We start from the raw sequence: 16,198 nt of genomic DNA on the forward strand, positions 1-16,198 counted from the left end.
TATTTTCGTAAAACTCTACCAAAATCACGGTAAAGTACATAACTGTTTCGAGCTGACTGATTGAAAGAAAATCTCTAAAAACGACCACGACCATTCGCGAATTATAATAATAATAATCTCTCCTCTAATTCATACGCGATTCACGGGACGAGCAGTGAAATGCGGTTGCCGAGCACGAGCGAGAGAGCTTTCAATTTAATTTAAAGAACAGTTACATCTCAAATATTTCAATTTGATCACAGCCAGCATTACAGTCCAATTTCAATTTCATAAATTGCAGTAATAAATGTTCACTGACGTAGTTGTCCGCGGTGGCCACAGACTACGAGCAAATATCAGTTAATTACAATTTGCATAATACACTCGAAACTGTTCAATTCTAATTCAGGCTCGCTATGGAATCAGGTGCATTACTCCCATATCTGTTATTATATCGTAATTTTATTAGACCTATATTAAAATCAATACCTTTCGAGCGATGAATATTAAATTTTATATATGTACGTACGTATACTCTCGTTTAGCGTATATTAAATGAATCCATTCGAAAAACCTTTCCAATCTTCCGATCAATCAGGAAAATTAATTAAATGGCAAAAAAAAAAAAAGAAGAAGAAGAAAGAAAAGAAAGCACATGAGGTAAAAAAAAAACGAAAATTCGTAAAACCATTCGGGATGAATGGGAAAAAATTGACACGAACGAAAAGTAAGACGTCGCTCTGCCATTAATCGACCGGTAATCACCCTGTGGAAAATCAAATTTATTACTAGCCGGCACCGACGGCCAAGAACGAAGAAAGAGAGGAAAGGAATACAGAGAGAATGAAGAAAGCAAGAATAAAGAGAGGGAAAGTTCTTTTCGTTGGGCGCACAATAGCAAATCTGATTGCAAGAGGATTAGCAGAACGTCCCTCGTTACGAGGCTGCACATTCCGATTTAATTTGATTCAAGCTGTATAAAGTAACGTCGGACAGGGCCAGAGGGCACTGCGGTTTCTGCCGAATGTGCCTGTTCCATGTTCTATAAGATACAGAAATGCACTCGTCGCTATCTGAATAGAGGGAGACAGCGCATTGGCCCAATGAACAAACGTATTTTAACCACCTCTCAACGCTTTCAATCGATCGATGGAAATGCTGTTTCTCTTTTCCCCCACGCCCGCTCGATTTCAATTGCCCGTTATTATGTTCTTCGTTTCAACTATTCGACAAAATTGTGGGAATTGCACGCTATTCGTTCGTGTAACTGCCACTCCTATATGATTCATAGGATTTTATACGATTTCAACGGAATTACATACAGTGTATCACGAAAGTATTTCAACACTTACTACAGGAAAATTTATGCGCGTATTGTACTGAATATTACGAAATTTTATTAACGCTGTATAACGAGATATAACGATCGTCGTATCGTTATATTCGTAAAATTTGAAAGCGATCTAAAAACGTATATACCAGCGCTACTCACTGCAAATATAATACATGAATTTACTTTAGTCGAAATCTAGTATACAGCATGAATAGTCATTTTGAATATATAAATGTTAGAGATGGTCCTATTGAATATTCAGGCTCATTAGTTTAATGGGTAATTGACTAACTCGATCCAAATCAATGTTACTTAAATGTACATACGAATTATTTTCGTGAACCATTATGTATTACGTATATGGCCACGTTCTTAAAATGTACACGAGACGATTCATTGCATCTTTCATTTGGACAATTTATTTCCCTTCTTTTCTACGTACATATTTCGTTTCATTTCAAAAATCGCTTATTTCCTTTTTTATTTATTTTCCGAAAAAAAAAAAAAATCATAGAAACGCTGATTTCTCGTCAACCGATATTGGAGAATCAGGACCATCGATTCAATTCGTTGCAGTTGCATTCAAACATTTCGCGCAAACATTCTACACTGCCATAAAAATTGAAAACTATTTTGCAAAACGCTTGTGTAACATATTTTATGATAGTAAATTCTCGGAAATCACTGTCGAAATTACAGCGATACTACTACAATAGTTCGTTACGTTATTTTCATTGACAGTTATTTTTATCTAAGAATTTTCCTTAAGCTTCAAGGTTCGTATCCATCCTTCTTCCTCTCATATATACGTGCGTCGCAAAATAAGAACCACGACTCTGTAATCTAAATAGAACTCACACGGTTATTGCATAAACATGCGCGGCCCGATTTATCAAAGCTGAAACAGGATTGGCGAGCACACGCACGTTCGTGCCCAAGGGTAAAAGGGATGTACTCACTTTTGATGAGAGTAACTTGCGTCCCTTTATACGTCAATCTCTCTCGCATAGAATACAGGAATAATCAAATACGTATCTATTTTTTCCGATTAATACAGTCATTATTGCAACAGTCGTTGTTCGGTCTCGGTTTTATACATTTTAACGAAAAAGCTGGAAGGCTAAACGATATAATGCAACTAGGTTACAAAAAAAAAAATTACAAGAATTCAAAATTAAAAATTAGCAATAAAATAAGTTTAACAGTAGGATTTTGATCACAGTTTTTAATAATATATCTTATTATAGGTTTAATAGTAGTGATAATGACGACGATGTTTATCTTTAATTCTTTTTAATTCATTAAGAAGTTAGTTTGCTCGTTTCTACGATCCAAGCGTATAAAAGTTTCTCCAAGAAACGGGGAAACGTTTCGAGAAATTTCTAAACAAAAATTTCTACCTAACAATCTTTTAAATGGCCGTACGAAGTTAGACCGGATCCTATATTTAAAGTAAAGAGTTTTCTATTAAACAGCAGCGAAGCAAGGATGAGCAACGGGACACGCGCTTCGTGCGATATAAAATGTTCAATGCGATAACCGTCACAGTAATTTCGCTGGACACGCGATCACCGAGCACGGATTTTGTAGGCATTCCTCCGTTTTCCGCGTAAACACCAAGATATCTGACCGATTTTAATTTCGATATATATTTCCTCTTCAAATAACTGTCCGATTTAATTAATTGTAAATATAAATGCACAAATGAAAACCGCAGATCAAAAGCATAACAAGTCACACGAGTGTTCTCATGTTTACGTTTTATGTTTAGTTTACGAGAGCAATTTACAAATATGTATAATTTATAGTTCGTATAGATATAACTTATATTTATTCATAACGCAAGAGTAATTGCTAAAATTCAATATGTTGTCGAGTTCCCAATTCCGAATCAAAATTACTTTACCGTTTGATTTTGGGATTAAACGCGTGTTTCTACCATTCTCTCCAACATTTCAAAAATATCAATAGCAATAGCTATGTATATACTACGTATTTCGTATTAAAATACCTTTTTTTTTTTTTTTTAAGTCACAAAATGAGATAAAATGGACTTATCATAATTCTTTCCACACGTATCCGATGCATAAAACATAAAACCGATTTATCATAATGTGATTGAAGCATGATCTTCAAACGTATTCGATGCATTATCGATATGATTTTGTTAATATCGCGAGTTATCCTAGCGTCTGATATAATTCATTAACATTTACAGTAACGTTTATTAAATGCCGCCATGTCGCAATTTTAATTAAGATAATTAATCCTCTTTCTCGTTCGCTTATGCTCGCGCACCACCGAAAACGAACGTCTGAAAATTTCATTATTAATTCGATGAAGTGTATTTAATTACGCGATTAAAAGGTTTCCCCGCCGAGGTCGGAGATCATTAAAAATACAAATATCACAATCTCAATTAAAAGAATAACTGTGCCAGAAAAGGTGCGCTTTGTATACTAGCAAAAAAAAAAAAAAAAAAAAATTGTTTATTGTTCTGATCCTCTGCCGTTTTTTCTTTATGAAAAACTGCTTTTATTTCGTTGGTTCCGCAGCCACCATCGAATTCAGCATTCTTTTGGCACGTGTGTATTTTCGAAATTATTCCCTGCCTCTCGAAATAGGATGAATCGGGCCGACGATTTAAAAAGCATCACAAACTCGATGTTAAAGTGAAAATAAATCTCCCTAAATTAAATGGCATACAGCAACGATAGTAATTTGCATTAATTGCATTTCCAACTGAAGTTTGTTTTACGCGTTCTATTTTCAACGTTACAACCTTTAGTCCGATTAAATTCCCGACAATCCCAAATCTTTCGATTAATTTCATACACGATGAAAAGGACATGAAAGAGAGTAAAAATCAATTTTTTCGGAAATTAACATGGATAAATATTTTCAAATGAGAATTCGTGTGTCGTACGAATTAACGATACGGCAGCCTACATAAATTTCTTCCTTTCGAAATTCTCCTTTATTTCGTTAACGTGTGAATTTTAATTCTATCGATCCCCGACGATTTCCGAACAAGTTATTCCGCGAATACACAGTCCATACGGTTTCATGGTATTGAATAACTTCCGAAAGACGATATTTCAATTCAAACATCATTCTCGATTCAGTTCGAGGAAGTAATAAAAAGGCAAGGAACACTTTTGCCTTACGGGCGAGCGAGAAAGAAAAAAAGAATAATATTTTAGTCTCGTATTTTTCGCGAATGTCTCGACACACACACGCGCGCGCGCGCGCGCACACACACATAAATACACACCGGCCAAAATTCCGATTCTTCAACGTCTTCAAACATATCCCGGGAAACCTTTCAATATCCAATATCTTAAGGCACGATATATATTAGAATCCATATTTCGATGTATTATGAATCTATCGTTGATTTCACCTCGCGTGGAAACCGAGAACTAAAATCATAACCCCGTTACACGACCAAATATTCATTTATCGGTAAAGAGAGAAGAATAGAAAGATAGATAGAGAGAAAGAGAGAAACTACGATAGAAAAATGCCAACAATTTTGTACTACCGTTATAAAAATTTTTGTGGCAAAACCAGCACGAGAGGAGATATGGGGCTGGAGAACGCGGACAAATCGTTGCATAATGGTCAAAAGAAATCGCGAAGGGATATAGGTTTGTAGATGAAAAGAGAAGCATACGAGCTTTGGAGAACTTGGAAGTCGCGAGTGGTTACTATAGCAACGCGGAAGCCGGTAAAATATTGTCTGGGGACTGCGACGAAGAGATGGGAAAAGCAAAGGTAGAGGAGAAGAAAAGGGAAGGATGAAGCAAAACAGAAAAACAGAATGAAAAGAGCAGGGCGGGGGTGGGGTAGAGGCGGAGGTGAAGAAGATGGAGGAAGAAGAGAAGCAGGAGCTGAAGGAGAAATGGAAACAGGAGAGTGAGAAAGAAGAGCGAAAGAGGATACGCGAGAAAAAAGGAGGAGCAAGAAAAAAACAGTGGCAGGCCAGAGAGTTTCATAGAAGAAGGAAGAAGTTAGGTGAAGTATTTATGCGGCTATAGAATACGCCTCGTCTAAATACACGAGTGGCATAACAGACAATTTTTCGAACTGTAATAAGTTAATTTTAACGTACGACTTTATTATTTGTTTCGTTTCCTTTTAACTTTAACAGTCGTCGATTCATTTTATGTTCGTAACGAACGATGACTAAACATCAACGATATCCCAAGATGACACGATTGTGTAACTTTATTATATTTAGTTGTGACCTCGTTGATGGAAATTGAATGTCTATTCAAACAATATACTAGAACAATATGCTCTAATAATATTTCGCGAATTCATTTCTTGGCTGGAATGCGCACGTTCCACGGCCGGCGGACAATAGTTAAACCGTTTCGTTAAACTAAGGTATTTAAGTGGAAACCTCGGGTCACAGGGAAAATAGTGAAATTACTCGTAAGGCAACGTTACACGAGGCACCCTGAAAACGGAAATTAAGCCTTACAACGGCATTAGACTTGCCAAGTTATTTTACGTCGGGCCGTTTTGTATGTTTATCACGAGCTACCACTGAAACGACAAGTAAATCTTCGACTTAATGAAGATCGCTGGTTATTTCGTTTTACAAAAATAAATCGATTCCGAGATAATTACAGGTTATGAAATGCAACGTGGCGCTATCTCCGGTTCCACGATGTGGCGTCATAAAAAGAAATTACGCCGTGTTCCGTTTCAACGCATAATGTGGTTTATTAAAAGACAATGTAAAGTAATAAATAATTCATTAATTAATTCTAAATGAATAATTTAATAGATGGTATTTGAAAAATAAAACGTCACAAAAATTAGCGCATTAATAATTAATGATCGAATTAAGAATTAATTATTAATTCTATATTTCAATTATCTTGTTATAGTTTATTAATGTGATTTTAATAATATACCATGTCAGAGATAAAATTTTACTGCCTCGTTTAAAAACGTTCCCTCCAACATCCGGCACGTGGAAAGCTAAATCAATACGCATTATATACACATATAAGGTTCAAAAAATAGTAGAAAAATTTGTAATTCGATAATATTTACATTTGTATTTTTTCAGCGTAAAATTAATTTCAGTAATAAGCAATTTAAAGAATGAAAATAGAAAAAAATAGGGGAACAAATTTTAACTACGAGAACGCCATCGCGTACGATCCGCATCGTGTAATATTGCCTTTTTTCATACATTTAATATCTGTTTCATTATCTCATAAACCTAAGCGGCCATTTTGCTATACACGAGCTCGCATCTAGAAATTGATGGGGCAAGAATTTTTCGTTCGAACAAACAGCAGGATATTCCAGTCACGTTCGACGACAAATCCTTTTCTTCCTATTTGAAACGATCATGATTTTAAGAGGTACAACTCGTGTGAAATGTGTATTTTCAGTTTCTTCTCTGGTAAAGAAAGTATATGACGGGTAGAGCGCACATCATATTCTCGCCACTTACCGACCGGTGAAATATTAAACGCGACACGACATCAAAGTGGAATAATTTTCGCTCCTTCTCTTAACGTTTATATCCATCATAATATCCTTGTACAAACGTAATTATTAATATTTTAAAGTAACTTTTTCGATTAAACCAGAACAAATTAAAGGTACAATATATTAATACATATGTATATTACATTATAATATATGTAGTAACTAATTAATTTGATTCTTGGATATTATTAAATTCGATTTACCTGCAACCGATTAACGTTTAAGTAAAATTATACGGGCGAATACGCAGCTACAATAACGATACAATTAATAATCAATTAATTATTGATACGCCAACCAACCAATATGCGCATAGAATATAAACAGCACACAATATAACCATAATCGAATGTAATATGTATAAACAGAGTAGGCACGAATATGCTACGCAAACACGACTTCCACCATTACTAGCCGTCTAAAATGTTTCAAAAATATATGTACTCGGTGTAAAAGTTCGAAATTCTGATGAACGATGAATTTTCGATTCGACCGATAATCTATATAGTTCGATGAATTTTATGAAACACGCGCAGATCCGCGCGCACATAACGCTTAACATCAATTAACCCCATGACAAATGCGAACAGAACTGAAAAGCAGGTTTTACGACTAGTGGCTTTCCGTGTGAATGCATCCTAACACGTGGGTATAGCGAGTGGGGAGAGACAAAACAAGTGAACGAGCTCTAGACGTGGCAACGACCGGATACGCTCGCTCGGCTGTCCTCTGTCTCTTTCTCCCTTTCCTTTCTCTCACTCCCTCTCTCTCTCTCTCTCTCGTTTCATCGTGTCCACCTATCGTTCTATTTCTTTCGCGCGTATGGTCATCCTTCTCTCGGCTTCCCCTCGATCGTTCTGTCTCGCTCGCGCACGCTCATAGTCCTAAGTATGCAAGAACGAGAGGGGCAACGAGCACGAAAAACCCAAGGCAGTTATTATTTAGGGCCAGTTGTCATACTGACGGAGACAATAAATTGACAAAAATAACCAGTTGGAAGGGAGAGAATTTGTAATGTCTGATCAGGTCGGGTAGATATTTAACCGATCACGTGTGGCTTGATAAAATACCAAAACAAATGTACACGATCACTGGCATTTAATGTCTTCTGCATGGCACAGATATCGAACTCATGATTTTTAATCTCTCTTATCGAGACTCTACCCTTATTTCTTGCCTTTTTTACAGATTCTCCTTTTTTTTTTTTTTTTTTTTTTTTTGATGTACGTCACAGTTCGTAGACATACTTTTTTTTTCGTGATATTACTTACTTCTGAAAAGCTCGTGTTTTATGAACTGCTTTTTATGCGAGGAGCTGTTATAATAATAAGAATAATGGAAGAGGGTGAGTTAAGTAATAACAAAGTTCAGCTTTAGCGAAAATTACGAGGGGATAAATTGTATAGGAGGGTGAATTAGTTTCAGATATACTGAATTTATGGAATAATATACTGTGTTCCAAGGATCGCCATTGAAGTATTATCCCAATGAAAGTTTATTTGCACGACGTTCGATATCGCTGCCCGCTTTATATGCAAAAAGGAATATCTGCCATTATTTAAAAGTACGACCTCTTTCCTATTGTAAATCCCATTGCAACGAGCGGTACGCGAAATTTTTCCCTCTGAAGTGGAGTTAGGTTGTTTCGCTACTCATCGATTTTATGCAAAGTTATTTGCTTGGCCTATTTCTCAAAGAGGAGCAGCTAAAGAGCGCGCATTGAAATAGTGAACCTTTTTCATATGCGACTGAAAAGAAAGCGTAAAATTATTAAATTAAAAGTTCGAATAAAAAAAAAAAAAGAAAGGAATAAATGGAAAACGGGAAATGTAGTCGAATAAAAACTTTAATTTCGAAAGTATCAAGAAAGTGTACGTAATAACTCTTCCCATGCTCTCTCTCTCTCTCTCTCTCTCTCTCCATTCCCTGCGTCGGTAAAACTAATTAACAAGTTTTTACTTTGATCCGCGGAATCGGCGGTCAAATTGTTTCGAAAACGCGAGCAACGATGGCAGCACGATTATTTTCCTCCTCTCTATCAGTTTCTCACTTTTCATGCCGGCTGAGCGCTCTTTAAATTCATCACTCATTCATTCCCATTTTATTCGATGGAACGAATACAGAACTCGGCAGCTGGCGCGACTCCAATTCACTCTTATCTATCAGTCGCAGAATAATATTGGGAGGCATCGCGGACGCGGAATTAATTTCGTTGAAAATAAATGTCACAAGCCGCAACAATGTTCCACTACCGGCATAGAAGATGGTTAAAGTGATTGCCAAAAGTTTCTCTACAACCGATATAGTTATAGCGTTATAATTAGTCTCTACATATATAGCAGCTGACGAAAGTATTCGAACGCTTGTAGAAATTATTTATTAACATATTACGCGTGTTATACGAGACATTTTAAAATTTCGTTCGACTAATTTAAAACGAATCCGATATTGTACGTAGAAAGTGTAAGATATTTGATACACACATTTATAATACACATGTAATACATGCAATTAACACATATAAAAGTTTCCTACGACAAATGAATAAATTGTACAATTTCTTCCACGTTTCCTTTTACGATTCTTACGTTTCGATAGAAATGGTAGTGGTGATTTGCGACAATACGTCACAATTTTAAAGCCAAGCTAAATACAGTCACGCGATAGACCGTACAGATTAGGTAATGCATTCGACACGATTGCATGATTGATTTCTATATACATTACGGTTTAATATAACATGTTTCTAGTTTAATGAAGACCGGCCTTGTTTAGAACTGTTCCAACCAGGCCATATTTCACTGAATAAACAATGATGGCGAGCTACGTAATCAGGCTCAATTAGCGAGCGAAACAATTTTATTTTTGATAAGGGGCAATGGATTTTAATGTACAATTAAAATTCAAGTCCGCGGCCTGGGCGTCTGTAAATTTGTAATAAAGCTGCATAATTGAGGACAGAGAGCTGCATAATGAAGTTGTAGCGTATTTCGGATGCACTACTACATTAAAACCGGAATATTGCGTTGAATACACAAATTTTCCATTAGCTGCTTGGATTTCGGTAAAAATCGTTCGCGAGCACGTGCGTTAAATAATATTTCTGTAATTAATCTCTCGAAATTAAAATCTGTCCGCTCGGATTATATGATTTCTCGACTCGTGTAAACATTGCCCCGAAAGGCAAAAATCATTTTCCGCGGTTTTCATTATCCCGACGGTCGCATTCGCGGATATTTTTAACATATTTAATTAAGGCTTTAATTAAATGGCTAGCGATTCAACCTACTATTTTTCCTGCTATTTTTATGAATTTTAATTAAATCCCCACGCACAACTCTTACGTCATTTTCACAACCACGCCGATTTCAATTTAAACACAACGCGCTCGTCTGCCATGTATGTACTTGTCGAACGATAAACATCGACCAAAATAGAATTTAGTCAGCGAATGAAAAAAAAAAAAAAAAAAAAAACAAAAATACGTTGGTATTTGAAAATTTGAAAAGAGTCAAATCTTGTGGAAAAGAATGTTCATTCGCTGCGGGTGCACGGATTGTATATACTAACTACACGAGATGAAATTTTTAAACGTGATTGCGAGCGACTCCTCGCACACGGCATTTTGTGTAAATTGGCAACATTCGAGTTTCAGGTACAAATATTTAAATGAAACACGTGTTCAAATTCACGCTGCACATACAAAACAGATGCCCCACGTCGTCGTTGCCCCTCTCGCACTCTTACCAACGACGCCGAGAGAGAATGCATTATATAGGGTATATAGTTATACATACATACGATGGACAGACTCGTTCTCTCTTTCTGTTACGAGTTTTCAAGCAATTTAGTCATGCAAAGGCCGAATCAGTTCGTATATTATTCGAATTGAAAAATATCGTAATACCGCGTTGGCTTCGTAAATAAACCCGTTCTGATTCCCAAACGTCTCTGCATTGGCGTGGGACGTGACAAATCGAATTTTTATCGTGACATTTATCAAAGAAATATCTGCGAGAATAAAATAGAAACAAACAGTAATTATCGAATAACGATACGTCGTAGAAATAATATATTCAATAATAGGAAAAGTAAGTATCGATCGAACGTGTAATTGTCGCTTACGTAAGTTTTTTCACTACGTATCGCATAGCCGGTATAAAATGCAAATATATTCCGTGATTTAATGACATATTTCAATTTAGAATGGTTATTTATAATTAGCATGCCGGTAGATTAAAGTTAGCACAAGGATTACTAGTATTAACTGTGTAATTTCTATCTTCGAGTGAGTAATAATAACATTTCAGCCGGAGATTTATTTTACGACCCCGCTCTCTGTAGAGACCGTAATGCAGATATTGATCTGCCTGGCGTTTAATGTCACTCACAATGTTATTCCGACTAAAACATATAGCGGTGAAATTCCAATATTTAATGTGCACACCTCAAACTATTTTTAAATGGATCAACAGATCCAACGAAATCTCGCTAATAACCCAGCCAATTTAATGAAAAAGAGAAAGAAAAAAAAGGGGGGGGGGAGAGAGAACGTTTGGAAATTATGAGCGCGCCATAAAATCGCTTTCTCCTTGAAATTGAATCGGATCGAATGATCGATGGCGACTATAAATCGACAATGAATGTATTGTCGATAGAATTTTAAAAGTTCGAAAAATGCGACGTCGAACGTTTGCATTCCTAGTAGATAGATGACATTTCAGGTTAGTCTTTACAAGAAATCGTGAACGTAGATAGTACACCAAATTAGAGCCAGACGATGTGGCTTTTAATTAAAACTTAAGACCGTCCGTTAAGATCGTGTGACTTCACCGTAAATTTACCAGACGTACGTATGTGTAAATGAACTTTGTTAGGATCTATTCGGCACTTATCGAATGAGAATATACATTTCTTTCTGGATTCAATACAATCGAAGAAATGCAGAACAATCGAAATTATAGCTTAAAATTGATTATCTGTGTTCTTATTAAAAATAGAGAGAAATATATTAATAAATTCACTACGTTCTAATTTTACCCGTGACGATATACAAATATGTCGGAACCATTTTAAATAAAACGTCGAACCGAATGCACTGCACCGATGTACAAAATGAAAAATTGATTTTCCTAGATATACATTTATTATACATGTGTGCATGTATGTACGTATGTATATACATATTTTCAACGATGAAAATTACATTGATTCTATCCATGGTCGGTATAAAGGTAAATCAGATACATCAGTTACCGACAGAGCGTTAGATACAAGAGAGAGGTAAATAGAAATGCAAACAATTGCCCCTGGACTCGTATTTTCCGACGATACGACCAGTCTTCGAATATCAGGATCATACGTCACGTGAAAATAAATCACCAACTTTATATTCAGGGAATGCACTGTGCGTAGAAAATGAATATATTATGTGTAGCTCGTTTGAAAATACGATGGTTTCTATTGTATTTTATACGAAGATAAAATTCGATAAAACTCCGAAGAGAATGAAAATAGCACACAATGCCTGTTCAAATCAATTAACATTGTTCGGACATATCAAATTTATAAAACGAATAAAACATATATTTGCCGGACAAATGAAACATTGATTAGCAATTTTACACGATCTCGTGTTACGTTGCACGAAGTTGTAACATTGTTACGAACGATTTAAGAAAGTAACCGAAACGATCGATCGTGTAGATTTCTCCTGTAAATCGAAAGTTTTCAGAAGACTGATCGATTAGTTGGCAAATGAATTAGTTGCATAAAAACGCGGGACTTACAGCAAAACTTCGATAATTGTGGTTGAAACGGATTTTGAAAAAAAATTCTATTCGTCCGAAGGTCTATTGACTTTGGCTTGTAACATAAATCGGCATATTCCCCGAAAATATAATAAAGCGATCTACTATTCCTTTCTCCAGTAACACAAGGGTGTGTCATGTAAGTTATCGTCGCGATAAATCAACAATCGTCAATCGGGCTTGTACCATGGTGGCCCGTAATTTATTGAACGCCGCATCTTCGATCCTCGATATTCAAATTACGTCGCTTCCAACGACCTGAAAGTCTTTCAAATAGTTTGCTCATCTTCTTTTTCCATACCTTTCAAACCTTCCATAGGATTATGATAATATTACTAGCATTTTGAACGTCGTTCGCTATTTCGTAAAATATTAAAAATTCACTTTCGACGTAACACTAGATAAGTTAACGGATACCGACAACGTTAATCTGTCAGCCGTATCATGTTTTAATTCGAAATCGTATTTAAGATAATTCGATTTTAAATAATCAGTTTTAATCGATCTTGATTTCAAGAAATGTTTTCCATCGGAATTTCAATCTTTGCGAATATAAATATGAATTTATGTTCAGCTGAAATGAAACGATGTACAAGTAATATTCTAGCAAATTAAAGAATGGGCGTTCGCTTAAGATGAAAGATAAACAACAGGAGGAAAGCTCATCGGTGAAATCAATTATTGTACAAACAATAAACCAACGAGTCTCTATAATAGTTCATCCTCCCCATAAAACCCATAGTTCTGTACTTGAAGCGAGAGAGTATCAACAGAGATCCCGAAGTAATTTTCTCCAGCGAATTCACCCCACCTTCCGTCACCACCTTAAAGGAGATAACATCGACAACGAAAGATTCCAATATTCCTGCGCACGCAACGCCGTTTACACAGCTTTTTGTGCAACTCGTTCACCGAGTGTGTACGCTATGTCGTCGTGTCTGCGAGAGTTCTGTTGTTGCGAGTGTATCGCACACGAGCACACATGCTATCCTAGTCGAGCGAGAAACCCAGCCAGTATATGGACGTTGAAGGGACAAGGACAGAAGGTAACCAAGCAGATAGAGAAGGACAACGCTAGAGGATAAATTAAAGAGCGAAAGAAACGGATAGATTGAAGGAATGACGAAGGCGGACGTTCGAAACAGCGAGTAAGATGGAGACAGATGATGGAATGAGAGAGGACGATGGATTAAAAGGAAGACGATGAGTGTGAGCGAGTGTGGTGGCCTAACGGAAGAGAACAGAGAGAAAAAAGAGAGGGACAAACGTAGGAAAGGCGGTAAGGGCAAATAGAGAGGGCCTGATAGGAAAATAACAGGTAAAGGGAGATAAAGGAACAGATGGAGCGAATGACGGAACAAGAGAGAAGGCAAGTGACGCCATGGATAGCGAAGAACGGATCAAAAGAGTGAAAAAAGACGAGTAGACGCGAATCCGGACAAAGTGGGGTGAAGTAAGACAACCATAGGGTAAGAAGACGAATCAAGGATAGAGAAGAATAAGCGGAGAGAGAGAAAGGGAAAGAAGAGGTTGATCAGGAACGAACGTATGCGCGGGTGCTCGTCTGTGTACGAGGCAGTAAAACTTGCTTAACTGTGTGAACGATAATTGGCACATGAATCATGCATTCGGTTGTAGCGTGTCACTCGGTGTACGTTCCACTCAGGCAACTTTTCCAGCGCACGCATGCACGCACCGTCGTTATTATGCATACAACGCAAAATAATTATCGTAAACGCGAATCAAGCTGCGCGCCATTTGCATTTTCCACGCTAATATCGAACTTTGGCAACTTTTGCCAAACGATACGTCGGTGAGTCGTTTGAAAATGTTCATTTAGCTCTGCTATTATTATATTTCCTCGCCTGTATCGGTCGACTCTCGCTTTGAAAAATAGGGTAACGCGTTGAAAAATCATATCTGGCGCGATAAATATCCCTTATAACGTTATTAACATTAAATTACATTCGTAATGACGGTCATCCTGTACGATCATAGTTTAAGGGTTAGGTTTATCGATCTCCTATCATATGAAAAAAATATCAGTTAGTACGGTTAACCACGACATGAAATATAGATGGTATCGGTAGATTAGTTGCAATGTTGCTTATATAGTTGGCAGTTCAATCGAGGAAGAAGACCATTCTGATTCACTGCAGATAAGATAATTCTAGAGAAAAAATTTCCTCGCAACGACGCATCGTTAATATATCTGATTGAATAAGATCCGCGATCAAATTCAGACCACGTAGATCAGAGGAAGGGATACGTATACGGTGAGTAACAATGAGATATAGATTTCAATGGTACCTTAACGATCTGCATCGTCGTGCGCAAACCTGTTTATCGAGTTCACTGTAGGCATTGGGAATATCGACGATGTTATCGTGGCTCCCGCGGACATCCACCGACCAGATTTCCAGCTGTCATTAAAACATCTTCCTGTCTTTTATGTTCTTTCCCCATTAAACCTGCACTTTCTATGCTGATTCAAATTTCCATCGCTCCTTTTGATAATAGCTTACAATATACTTTTTTACCTACTAATACAATTTATATTTGTATGCACGGTCTTTGGATATTTCAAACAGAAAGACTTCGTATTATAAGCAAATATGCACAACTGCTTATAAATATTTGAATAAGTTTGAAGATAATGGATAACGTTCGTATAATTTTTTTGTATGATTTAATTTGCATAAGGGTCAGCGGTCTACTAGTATAGTAAAAAATTAATAGAAATCGAGTAAATGGAAAATTTACGGATATTAGGTCGGCGAGAAAGATGGGGAAAAAATAACGGAGAACAGGAATAAGAGAAAAATTGTTGCGTTTCCACTGAAATGTTTCTGTCCTTGTTTGATATTAATATTTATGAGACAACTGCAACACGTTTGAAAGCGAACTCGGTCAAAACTTCGTTTTTACAATAAACAACCATACGTCTTAATAACAAGGGAATCTCGTTTAGCTTTTCTAATTAGAGGCGAAGTAGAGTATAAAAGATGATATCTTTCAAATAATTATGAGCGGTATATATACTCTGTGTATTTTCTTCATGTTAAATATCAAATGATCACGCGTTTCTCGCAATTTCAATCTACGTTAGTCATCTACGACGGCTATATTGAAACCGTTGTTAAAACATCTCCATCGTAAGGCAAATTTCTATGCGCTTAATTCCACTGTTTCGACCAAGTTGCATTACGTTTAATTACATACAAGTAGAAAATCCATAGAAACCAGGACAGGACGCGAGGGTTGGACGATGCAATAGGACACAGAGTGAAAGGATGATGTAAAGATAATTATGTATTCGTCATTCGGCAAACGATAACATCAAAGTGCACTCAGCAATCGTGGACAGGAGGGACAGAGACGAAACTATAAGTCGAAATGCGATTTAAACGTCGCGTAAATGAATGGTAATTGTTCCAATGAAGGGACACTATCCCGGAGCGTGTTCGTGATCGGGCAAGTATCGCATGTACGGGACGGATTATTATTTGTTTTATCGGCTGTCCGAACGAATTTGTATTGTAGTGGCCCCGAACGAGAG

General features: G+C 36.7%; 1 protein-coding gene across 4 annotated transcripts in view; it reads right to left on the reverse strand.

The window, feature by feature from the left end:
• Positions 1 to 16,198, reverse strand: part of LOC100652122 (mastermind-like domain-containing protein 1) — a 172,526-nt gene that overhangs the window by 54,393 nt on the left and 101,935 nt on the right. The gene's annotated exons all lie outside the window — the stretch shown is intronic.

This window comes from Bombus terrestris, chromosome 8, assembly GCF_910591885.1.
Source record: "Bombus terrestris chromosome 8, iyBomTerr1.2, whole genome shotgun sequence".
NCBI lineage: Eukaryota > Metazoa > Arthropoda > Insecta > Hymenoptera > Apidae > Bombus > Bombus terrestris.